Below are 12459 nucleotides of genomic sequence, written 5' to 3'. Positions count from 1 at the left end.
TTAAACCCCATATTCCCATGATCAGTAAATAAGTTCTGTTTGGGGGGTGTCTTGGGGAAGGGGTGGACCCCCAGAAACGTGGTCCACATTTCGATATACGATTCGTATTCTACTCGCAAATACCGTTCATTAGAGTCCCATATTGCCATGGTCGGTAAATGTGTCAGATTTAGGAGTGTTTTGGGGGTTGGGGTGGTCCCCCTAACACTTGGACCGACAATTGGATATCAGATACGTTTTATTTTATCCTAAATACCTTTCATTTGACTCCCATATTGTCGTGATTGGCCTAAATGTATGTTTGGTAGGTTTTAGGGTGGGGCGGCCCCCCTAGGTACCCCATCCGAAATTTGGATACCAAATTTTTATTTTTAGGGTACTATATGAAAGCACACAAAATTTTGCTTAAATCGCACCATCCATCTCCAAGATCTGGCGTTTCTGAATGTTAGGGTAAGGGGGAGGGTCCGCCCCCCTACAGATATCAAAAAATGTAGTACCCTATTTTCACTATTTGCACTATATCCAAATTTTGACGATATGGCGGCACGGGTTATTGTTAACTGATTGCCAAAATATTTCGTATCTTGCTTAAAGAAATCGAAAGGAAAGATATTGGAGGGAATGCGTTTCTCTATTTGCAAACAAAAATCTCCTTCAAACGACGGGTAGTCTAGTGTATATAAATGGTGATCTTTTTAGCTACTATCTTTTTGGCAATACTGGTTTAAACAGCCTATGCACGTTCAGTGTTTTGTTTCATTGTCAAACATCTTCAGTTTGGTCTATAATTTAATCATGAATCGTCTTACAAACGAACAACGCTTGCAAATTATTGAATTTTATTATCAAAATGAGTGCGATGTTAAGATATTCAACGCGTGCTTCATTGTGTTCAGCGATGAAGCTCATTTTTGGCTCAATGGGTTCGTAAATCAGCTGAATTGTCTATTTTGGAGTAAAGATCAGCCAGAAGCATTGCAAGAGCTACCAAAGCATACAGAAAAAGTACCAGTTTGGAGCGGTTTATGGGCTGGTGGCATTATTGGGCAGTACTTTTTCAAAGATGATGCGAAACGTAACGTAACTGTGAATGGTGGGAGCTATCGTGAGATGATATCCAACTTTTTTTTGCCCAAAATGCAAGAGCTTGACTTGCATGACATGTGGTTTCAACAAGACGGTGCCACATGCCACACAGAACGTGTAACAAAGGACTTACTATATAAAAATAGAGATATTGAGCTGAAAATTTGCACAGATTCTTGTTTTGTCCATATGCAGGCTAAGTTCAAAGATGGGCTATATCGGACTATATCTTGACATTGTCCTCATTTAGACCGATCGGCCGATTTTAAGTCTTAGGCCCATAAAAGCCACATTTATTATCCGATTTTGCTGACAAAGTGGGACAGTGAGTTGTGTAAGGCTGCTCAACGTCCTTTTTTCATTTTGCTCAGATCGGTCCAGATTTGGATATAACTCTCATATAGACCGATCTCACGATTTAAGGTCTTGGCCCTATAAAAGGCACATTTATAATCTGATTTCGCTGAAATTTGGCACAGACACTTATGTAAGGCTTTTCGACATCCGTGTCGTTTATGGTTCAGATCTGTCTCTATTTTGATATAGTTACCAAAGAGATCAATATTTTGTTCAGCAAAATTGAACAATGACTTGTACCTATTAGACCACTCAATATCCGTGTCGAATTTGGTCCAAATCGAACCATATTTCGATGAAGCTGCTATGGGGGAATAAATTATGCACTTTTTACCGGACCATGACGAAAAGTGAGTTACATATATACCCGAGGTGGTGAGTATCCAAAGTTCGGCCCGGCCGAACTTAACGTCTTTTACTTGTTTAAAGCCAAAATTTCAATGAAATTTTGCATTTTGCGACACTACATTTTATATAAACATTTTTAAGGTCTCTTTATTATGCTTATCTGTCCCAAATAACATTTTCTCAAAATTTTTTCTATAGACAAATTTCATGACATATTTTTAAAGACATAATTTTAACTTATAACGCTGACCCTCGATTCCGTTGTCCGATTTTGATAAAATTTTATATATTCATAATTTAGGCATTTTAAATTGATATAGCAATTTTTATACCCACCACCGAAGGATAGGGGTATATTCATTTCATTTCGTCATTCCGTTTGCAACACATCGAAATATCCATTTCCGACCCAATAAAGTATATATATTCTTGATCAGCTTAAAAATCTAAAACGATCTAGACATGTCCGTCCGTCTGTCCGTCTGTCTGTTGAAATCACGCTACAGTCTTCAAAAATAGAGATATTGAGCTGAAACTTTACACAGATTCTTTTTTTTGTCCATAAGCAGGTTAAGTTCGAAGATGGGCTATATCGGACTATATCTTGATATAGCCCCATATAGACCGATCCTCCGATATGGGGTCTTAGGCCCATAAAAGCCACTTTTATTATCCGATTTTACTGAAATTTGGGACAGTGAGTTGTCTTAGGCCCTTCGACATCCTCCGTCAATTTGGTCCAGATCGGTCCAGATTTGGATATAGCTGCCATATAGACCGATCCTCCCATTTAGGGTCTTAGGCCCATAAAAGCCACACTTATTAGCCGATTTTGCTGAAACTTGGGAGAGTAAGTTGTCTTAGGCCCTTCGACATCCTCCATCAATGTGGTCCAGATTTGGATATAGCTGCCATATAGACCGATCCTACGATTTATGGTCTTAGGCCCATTAAAGCCACATTTGTTATCCGATTTTGCTGAAATTATAGACAGTGAGTTGTTTTAGGCCCTTCGACATCCTCCGTCAATTTGGCCCTAATTGGTTCAAATTTGGATATAGCTGCCATATAGACCGATCTCTCGATTTAATGTTTTGGGCCCATAAAAGGCGCATTTATTGTCCGATGTTGCAGAAATTTGGGAGGGAGAGTTAGGTTAAGCCCCTTCACATATTTCTGCAATTTGGTCTAGATTGATCAAGATTTGCATATAGCTGCCATATAGACCAATATCTTTATTTAAAGTTTTGGCCTCAAAAAAGATGCATTCATAATAATCCGATTTAACTGAAATTTTGACACATTGACTTATGTTGGGCTTTTCGACATCCATGTTGTATATGGTTCAGATCGGTTAATTTTTAGATATAGCTACTAAAAGACCAATATTTTGTTATACATAATTGAACAATGACTTGTACTTATTAGTATTTGGTTCAAATCAGATCATATTTCGATAAAACTTCTATGGGACATAAGGTATGCAATTTTCACCGGATTTTGATGAAATGTGGTTTACATATATATCCGAGGTGGTGGGTATCCAAAGTTCGGCCCGGCCGAACTTAACGCCTTTTTACTTGTTTTAAATATATTGAGTTTTAAAATTTTTGGAAAAAAAAAATTTATTCCGTAGCCCATACAAAAAAAATTATTTTCTTTATATCTTATGACCATTACCAATACTAATAAACTGTTAACAAGTGCGAACGTGTTTTGTTTGAGCTCCGATTGAGTTGTCCTGTGTGTTTGCTTACCAAGTTTTACGACTATAAAAACAGCATTTAAAGTTTCAAAAGTTGCTAGTGAATGCAAATATTGTGGCAGATACGTCGGCAGCGTCCATTTTAAGCTGATATTTTTAATAAAAGTGATCACATTTATTAACATTTGCCAAATTTCCATTGGACATTTATACTTTTATGTTAACCGATTAACAATAAAGATAAATAAATATTCACCACAACAAACATCAGCTGATAACTAACATATGCACCGCGGGCCGTTTTTACACAGTACAATCATATCTATAACCCTGTAGGAACAGAATCTTAACGCATTAACAGTATCGAATAAAACTAATCATCAAAATGAGTACAAAAGTCACAAAATCAGTAAAATCTGTGTTTAATACCCCTAAAATTAACAAACATCCAATAGAAAATACACCAACTTCCTCAAAGAATAAATCACCAAAATTAATTCAATTAATAGAACAAAAATTTGCTCGACAGACTGAAATAATAACAGCCAAAATCGATGAAGCAGTTGCAAATGCCATTGGTGCGCTCGAAAATAAACTTCTTGAGCTATCAAATAACTTAAATAATCTAACACTAAGAGTGAACGAAATGGAAAAATCTCAAAGTTGTCTAAATGATCTTAAAACTGAGATAAATGAGCTAAAATTTAAAATATGCCGCCAAGAAAACTTGAATGTATCATGTAACTTACGATTAACTGGCATTCCATCATATGAGAATGAAAATACTTTTGAGATATTTAAATGCCTGTGTGATTCTCTAAAAATTGTAACTCCTAGTGTCATAAGCGTACATCGAATTCGTAACTCTAATAGCAACATAATTGATGGTACTATTTTGGTAAAATTGTGTTCGCCAAATGATAAAAATTTTATATTAAAAACCATATCGAAGTATAGACGCGAAAACAAAACTCAACTTTCGATTGCCATGTGTGGTTTTGATAGCAATAACCACTTGTTTGTTAACGAAGACTTAACAAAAGAAAACTATAAAATATATAAAACCGCAATAAAATATAAAAAACAAAAACTATTATCAGCTGCTTTCACTTTGCGGGGGCTAGTTTATGTGAAGCAAACTGAACAAGATAGAGGTGTACGAATTGATTCTCTGGAACATCTCAACAATTTCTTTCGCTAATCCTAAACTGCAGTTACTCTGTTTAATCCTCAACAAATCATATAAAGATAATAACAAAATGTATATAAACCTAATTCAAAGAAAAATATCAAACATAAGACTTCATATGATCCTATATCAAGTTTGCATAAACCGTCTAGTCTCATTTACCATTACTACTAACTTTGTTTATCAAATTAATATGCGTTGCAGAATAAAATTTTTAATTGACACTTAACGTTAACCATTGTTCCAATGACGGTCTTTACAATATGGTCAGAGTACTTTCAAAACAAAAAACTGGATTGTCGATAGTTCATATTAACGCCCAGAGTCTAAACAACAAAATGGACGAATTCAGGCAGACGTTCATCTCATCAAATATCGATATTATATGTGTATCCGAGACATGGTTCCACTCAGACATTGCAGACTCCATCTATGAGCTACAAGGCTACAAACTTTTTCGATCCGACAGAGTAACCAATGCCGGTGGTGTGTGCATGTATCTTCGAAATGAACTTAAATGTAATTTAAAACTTAAATCTAATAATGATAATCCAATGGAATATTTATTCCTGGAGTTGTTTTGTGCTGATAATAAAAAAATTCTTGTTGGAACAGTATACAGACCAAATCGCAACGTTCCATTTGGCTATTTTACCGATGCAATTGAAGAACTCACAGTATTCTATAGTGATGTAATTATTTCTGGAGATTATAATAGCAATCTACTTTCTGAAAGTAAATTTGCTGATGCCATGAATACTTTTGGACTATATTCCGTAAATACCACAATTCCTACACACTACTCTCACACTGGAAATACTCTGATTGATGCCATTTTCGTTAATTGTCGGGAAAAAATTCTTCTGTATGATCAACTTTCTGCACCCTCATTTTCCAAACACGACTTATTATTTATAAAGTACGATGTAAATCTAAAGAAAAATCAAACAGAATACCAGATTCGCGATTTTCGAAAACTTAACTACAACTTGTTGAACGATTTATCTAACAATATTGCATGGGATGCAATATATGGTTATGAATCTGTTGAGGACCAAGTTAGTTTTATGCAACATCACATCTCTTTGCTATATGACTATTGTGTACCCCTGCGAATAATAAAAGGTATACATAAACAACAGCCTTGGTTTACCCCCGAAGTCAAAAATTTGATTCAAAGAAGAGATACCCTATATAAACGTTGGAAATATTATAAAACCACAATTCTATATAACAATTTCAAAGAAGCAAGACGCCAGGTCAATGAGAAAATCAAAGTATTGAAAACGGAATACTATCGTCAGAAATTTACCACGGCAGTAGATAGTGGATCAAAATGGAAGGTTATTCGTAGTATTGGCATCGGAAAGAAAAATATTTCCACTCCGGACATGAATGTTGAGGATTTAAATCAAATGTTTGCTAACCACCAAAATCTGACACCAAACTCTTCAATCAATAATTTCGTAAATATATCACCATCTTCGGTCAATAACCTTTCAGACTCTACCTTCTGCTTTCAATGTGTTAATCAAAGTGAAGTCTTGGAATGTTTTCTCTCAATAAGTTCCAACGCTGAAGGAATGGACGAGCTATCTCCTAAATTTTTGAAAATTTTGCTTCCTAAATGTCTCCCTTATTTCACATATTTATTCAATACAATCCTAACTAAGTCTGTCTTTCCTAATTCATGGAAATACACGAAAATTATTCCTGTTCCAAAGTCCAACAATGACTTTCGACCAATTGCAATTTTACCGTATTTATCTAAAGTTTTGGAACGCGTAATGCATAAGCAGATTAATAATTACATATGCACAAATAAATTACTAACGGAGCGACAGTCTGGTTTTAGATCCCAAAGGAGTTGCATAACTGCACTTACCGATGTTATTGAGAATCTGAGATTGAATATGGACAACAACATGTTATCAATTCTGGTACTGCTTGACCACAGCAAAGCTTTTGATACAGTCAACCACTCAATCCTTATTTGGAAACTAGAGAAACTGTTTTACTTTTCTAAACCAGCATGCCGGCTTATTTCATCATATCTAAACAACAGATCGCAATCTGTCTGTCATAACAGAATGGTATCAAATATCCTTAATACAAAAAGTGGTGTCCCACAAGGCTCTATACTTGGCCCCTTGTTATTTTGCATATATGTAAATGATTTGCCTAGTGTTTTGCGAAACACTAATATTCATCTTTATGCAGATGATGTTCAACTTTATACAAGTACACATCTAACAAAATTAACTGAATGCGTCGACAGACTAAACCAGGACTTAGAACGTGTAAACGACTGGGCTACTAAAAATGAGTTAAAAATTAATCCAGCAAAGTCAAAGTGTGTGGTAATCTCGAAAAATGGATCGGATTTGCTTGCACAATACCCATTAACAATTAATTATACTCCAATAAGAATTGTTTCAACATCTTCTAACCTTGGTGTAACTTTCAACGAAAGGCTAACGTGGACAAACCACATTCAAAGTAATATCGTCAAGACATATGGGATGCTTCGCAACTTATGGGCAGTTCAAAGCACAACTCCGCTACATATTCGAATGACATTAGCGAAATCGTACTTGGTTCCAGTACTACTTTACGGAGTTGAAATATTTGCAAACTGCAATTACAACGACAAACAAAGGCTACATATAGCGTATAACAGTATTGCAAGATATGTATTTAAAAAGAGACGCCACGAAAGAATATCATCCTACTCATATCAAATATTCAACATGAGCTTTGACAACCTCCTTAAATTTAAATGTCTACTTTTTCTTCATAAAATCATATATACAAGGGAACCCAACTATCTATTTGAAATTCTTCAATTTGCGAGATCAACCCGGCGAAAAAATATTATTCCGATACGCCATAAATATTCTAGATCAGAACAACAATTTTTTATATACTCCATCCGTCTTTGGAACAATATACCTACCAGCATACAGCTAATAAGCAACGCATTTCTGTTCAAAAAGGAGCTGATGTTATTTTTTAAATGATCATATATTTAAAAACAACTGATTTTAAATAAGTAATTTATCTCAATGTAAAAATATTTTAATTTATATTGTTATATTGTCATATTGTAGCATATAAAATTTTTTTAATAATCTTCTCTCAAACCTCTGTACTGTATTATCTCCTGAAGCTACCTAGTACTGTAACTTATAAGATTTCATATCTTGTTGTGCTAGGTCTCCGTAATTAAATAAATAATAATAATTTAGCGAAGAAAGCTAGATTTAATAATTTGGCGTTAAGTCACACCTGCTGTCAAAAGAAGTAGGATTATTGTCATAAATTTATTTGTTTAATATAGAAACCATCAAATGCAACAACACATTAAAATGGATTCCAGAAATCTCACTCCTATGAGTTTTGAGAATTTTGTTTTTCATTTTTGGAATATAAATGAGAATTTTTTTTTTCCATTTTTGAAATATAAACCAATAAGAAAGGACAAAAGTCGGGCGCTGCTGACTCTATAATACCCTACACCTACCCTATAAGTACAATGTGGGAGATATATCCGAGAGCGAGCAAATAGGTTCAAACTGTAATAACTACGTTTGACAAATGACAACATTATTGCTAATCGCCAAAATCTGATGGACATATATATAGGAGCTACAATATATCTAATTCTGAACCGATTTCGAGCAAACTTCTCAGACAATGTGGTAGTCGTCGAGGAAAGCGTTGTGCAAAATTTTGGCAAGATTGGTCAAACAATGCGCTTGCAGTAGCTCTTTGCGTGAAAATCTGTCGATATACATATATGGCAGCTATTTCTAAATCTGGGCCGATTTCTATGAAATTCACCAGTAATATTGAGAGTCATGAAAAATTATTTCTTCCAAATTTACATAGCTAAATCGAATCAGAAAGTGATTCAGGGTCAATCGGTATACTTATCAATGGGTCTATCTCTCTTCCTTTTGGGTGTTACAAACAAATCCACTAAGTAATAATACCCTGTACGACAGTAGACAAGCCAATTTTCCCCCAAAACATGACGCGTAAAATTTTTATTACTCATTTCAGTCGTCCACTTTACGTTAAACCAAATTTCATTACGATACCTCTTTCCTAACTCGAGCTAGAATTTTTCTAAGCCAGCTCTATTCTTTGGTATTTTTTGAAGTTAATAGGTTAATAAAAATTTTTTAAAGACCAAATCGCAATGTTATTTTTTCTAAAGATTAAATTTTTGTGATTGTTTCAAACGAAAAGTTATTAAAAGTTTCACTAAGCCAAAATCTTCATGGAATTTTCTGGCCAATTTTTTTTATAAAAATTGTTCCGAAAGACATACGTTTAACAAAATATTATCTAAGATATAATTCTGAACTATATCTTTATTTTCGTTTTATTATTTTATTTAATAATAAGCGACTTAGACTATACTTTGTACGTCTGTTAAAAATCATACTAAAACGACATGTGAAAAATGGATAACGGTTTATATGGCAGCTATATTAAGTTATGAACCGATTTTAATCATACTTGGCACATTTGTTGGAAGTCATAACAAAGCGCAACCTGCAAAATTTCAGCCAAATCGGATAAGCATTTTGCAGTCTAAAGGCTCAAGAAGTCTGAAAAACTTTTCCGAAGAATAATTTGAAAATTTTGCCCAGGGACATTCCGCTAAGTACAGGGACAAACTTCTCACATATCAATGTGTGCGGTCCGATACAAGTTTAAGCTCAATGAAAAGGGGTCGAGTCCGAACATGCGACACCTCGTTGGAGAGAAGTTTTTACATGGCAAAGTACCTCACAAATATTGCCAGCATTAGGAGGGGAAAACCAACGCTGAAAATTTGTTCTGATATTCTCGCCAAGAATCGAACCCCGAATAGTTACATAGATTAATTTACATTTTAAAATAATTATTTCAAATAAAACCGCAATTTACAATACAGAATTCATGGCAATTGATACGAAACTCATAGTGATTAAGGGACGAAAAATCTAATAGAAATTTGTTAGTTCTGTTGTCATAGACCGTAGATTTGAATATTATTTGAAACATTTTAAAATTTACATTTTAAATTTTTGATTTTCTGCCAAGAAAACTTTTTTTGAAAAGATTGATAATGGCTTCTCTTTGTGTTATGTACGGAAATCTTTAATAAAATTCGACGAGTCAAAGTGGATGTTAACAATAAGGTGGGTATTAAGTAGGTGTTTCATAGTGAAATACCCATGTTTTTCACGATTTCTTGTATGAAAAACTATAAAAATATCACTGATAACATAACATTTTTATTAAAATTTTATCATAAATAATAGGAATGCTCTTATGAATGAAATCATGTATAGAAGTAATCGTAAAAAATATTAATTTCCACTGTGAAACACGAACTTAATATCCACCTTTAGTCAGCAAAATTGTGAAATGAATATTAGAGCAGACTTTTATCAATGAGAGCCAGTTTTATATTGCACTCACACTAGCCGCTAGGTCATTTGACATCAATTAGTTGGCAAAGAAAGAAAAAAAGTTTACAACTATCACCTTTTCTTATTTTATCTTCAATAAATTAGGAAAGCTTTAGGACTTATAAAGACATGACGAAAATTAGAAGCATATACGACAATAGTTGGATGCAATTTTTACCGGACATCTTTTCCAAGAAAAACGGATTTTATCGATTTTAATTAAGTTCGAAGAAAAATAAAAATTGGTCGACATTCATTTTTTTTAAATACTTAACAATTATTTTTGCCTAATGTTTTCAGTTTGTTTGCATAAAATTATATTGAAAACAAGTATTGTAATTTAAAATCAATAGACCGACACAAACAATAACCTGTTGAAATCATAAAACTATTTTGAGAGCAAAAATGAGCGCAAACAAAAAAATGTCATCAAAATAATTGAAAAAAATCTCTCGATTTCCCAAAACGCAAAGTCCAGATCCCCCACTGGACTTATACTTGTTTTTTTTTAAACACATGCAAAAAAATATTTTGCACCGAACAATATTTATAGCCTCCACAGCAAAATTACTAAAAATGCCAATTTGGAAACAATTTTTGCCAAAATGAATATTTTGGGTATTTCTGTGAAAAATTTTATATTCTGTTCATTATTGTCTTTTTGAGAATAATTTTATCCACAAAATTAGAAAAAAAATTGTTAAGATATCTCTACTAGTTTTTTTTCTTACAATTTTTTTAAATTGAATTTTTGGTTTTCAAAAAATTGCAGTTTTTCTCTTATTTTTGCTTTTACACATTCATTCATTCATTTTACACATTCCCTCCGAAAATAGAGGAAAAATTACAATTTTCTGAGATAAAGATTCAAATTGAAAAAAAACTTTAAGAAAAAACCATTTTTGCTATTTTTACTAACAAATTTCTCTGGGTCTAGCAAAACTATATGGATCAAGCACACAATATCTTCTTTGAAAATTCATACCGAAATTCAAAACATCATTTAGTACAAAAGTTTAGGTAAAATCGTGAATTATTCCTTACTTATATCGCAAAGCCAAACGCTTTTGGAGAAAATTTATTGCCAAATTTAGTAAAAACTCCACCATTTAAGATAGAAATAAAAAAAAACAGAGAAAACAAAATCATAGGACCAGTGTAATCGATGCTCCAATGACTATTAATGAAATGTATTACGGGTTCTTAAACCCGTAATACATTTTATATAACTTATAAATCTACTGCAGCTTTAAATCTTTCAAGACAAAACATTAAAAACAATTTTTGAATTGAGCCTTCAAAGAAAAGTCATACAGCGATTGAGATATGTTTAGTCTTACCCACAAATAAGAAAGTGAAGTTTCTGTTATTGCTAGCACTTTTGCTACGACTTGGCAGCTCAATTTAACTATTTCTTGCCACATTACACTTGATTAATGGATTCGCGAAACAAGGAAATTATTTCACGCAAATCGCAGGTGGTAGTGTTCGTTCAAAGAGAATAACAAAAACCCAAAAAATTGTGCCACATTAAAGTAAATCACAAAATCCAAAAAACGAGATCATAGAATTTGTCAGTTTTTTTTGCAATATTTAAAAATATTTCTTTTTACCAGTACAACTTTAAGCGGAATAAACATCAAGGACATCGAAGATAAATAAATGTTATCACAGTTTGTCTGAATTTGTGCATAGGACTGGCCTCTGCATGCTGACCACAACGATGGGCTATTTACCTGTCCGGGACGATAATAAAATTTGTAAATAAAATCTAATTAACGCGCAGGTTTAAATTGCTATGCTAGACCGGCGATGCGCCACTCGCCCCCATGCACTTGTTGCATTTATTTTATTCGTTTGCAATAGTCACACACCACACTGATACGTACTGTGTTCTCAGTTACCAATGCACTTCAACACACACAAACACACTGGCACTATGGTTATTGGAGACTTACGCGCTCTGTTGTCAGCTACTTTAGTCGGACGATGTGAATTAACCTGTTGATTGACTGTAAATGATTTCCAACGGTTGCGGCATCATTTATTTATACCGCAATTGCCGTCGATGAGAGTCACACTCACGCTGAGTGAAACACTTACACACGCATTAGGACTTAACAGAACGTATACGCCATTAAGTTCGCCAAACGAACGCACATTCGCTGGAACAAGTGTAGCTTTGGTGGCGTGCCTTCGTTTGCGACGATGGGGGTTGTCGTTAGTCAAACACGAATCAATTCGTAACACTCACATACCCATACACACACAAGTTAAATAAACGACTGTTAACGAAGTATTTT

At 33.8% G+C, this 12459-nt stretch overlaps 1 protein-coding gene across 4 annotated transcripts in view; it reads right to left on the bottom strand.

The window, feature by feature from the left end:
- LOC106092133 (allatostatins MIP) overlaps positions 1-12218 on the bottom strand; it is a 79143-nt gene extending 66925 nt beyond the window's left edge. For 2 of the 4 annotated variants that reach the window (XM_013258905.2, XM_059360439.1), the window contains exon 1: positions 12115-12218. The gene's annotated coding sequence lies outside the window, so the exon portion shown is untranslated. Of the gene's footprint in view, positions 1-11892; positions 11985-12045 lie in introns of those variants that run through there. The other 2 variants (XM_013258906.2, XM_013258908.2) reach the window with 2 other exon arrangements.
- Positions 12219-12459: the final 241 nt, after the last annotated feature.

The sequence above is a fragment of the Stomoxys calcitrans genome, chromosome 1 (assembly GCF_963082655.1).
Source record: "Stomoxys calcitrans chromosome 1, idStoCalc2.1, whole genome shotgun sequence".
NCBI classification, from domain to species: Eukaryota; Metazoa; Arthropoda; class Insecta; order Diptera; family Muscidae; genus Stomoxys; species Stomoxys calcitrans.
This window is presented reverse-complemented; position numbering and strand designations above follow the sequence as displayed.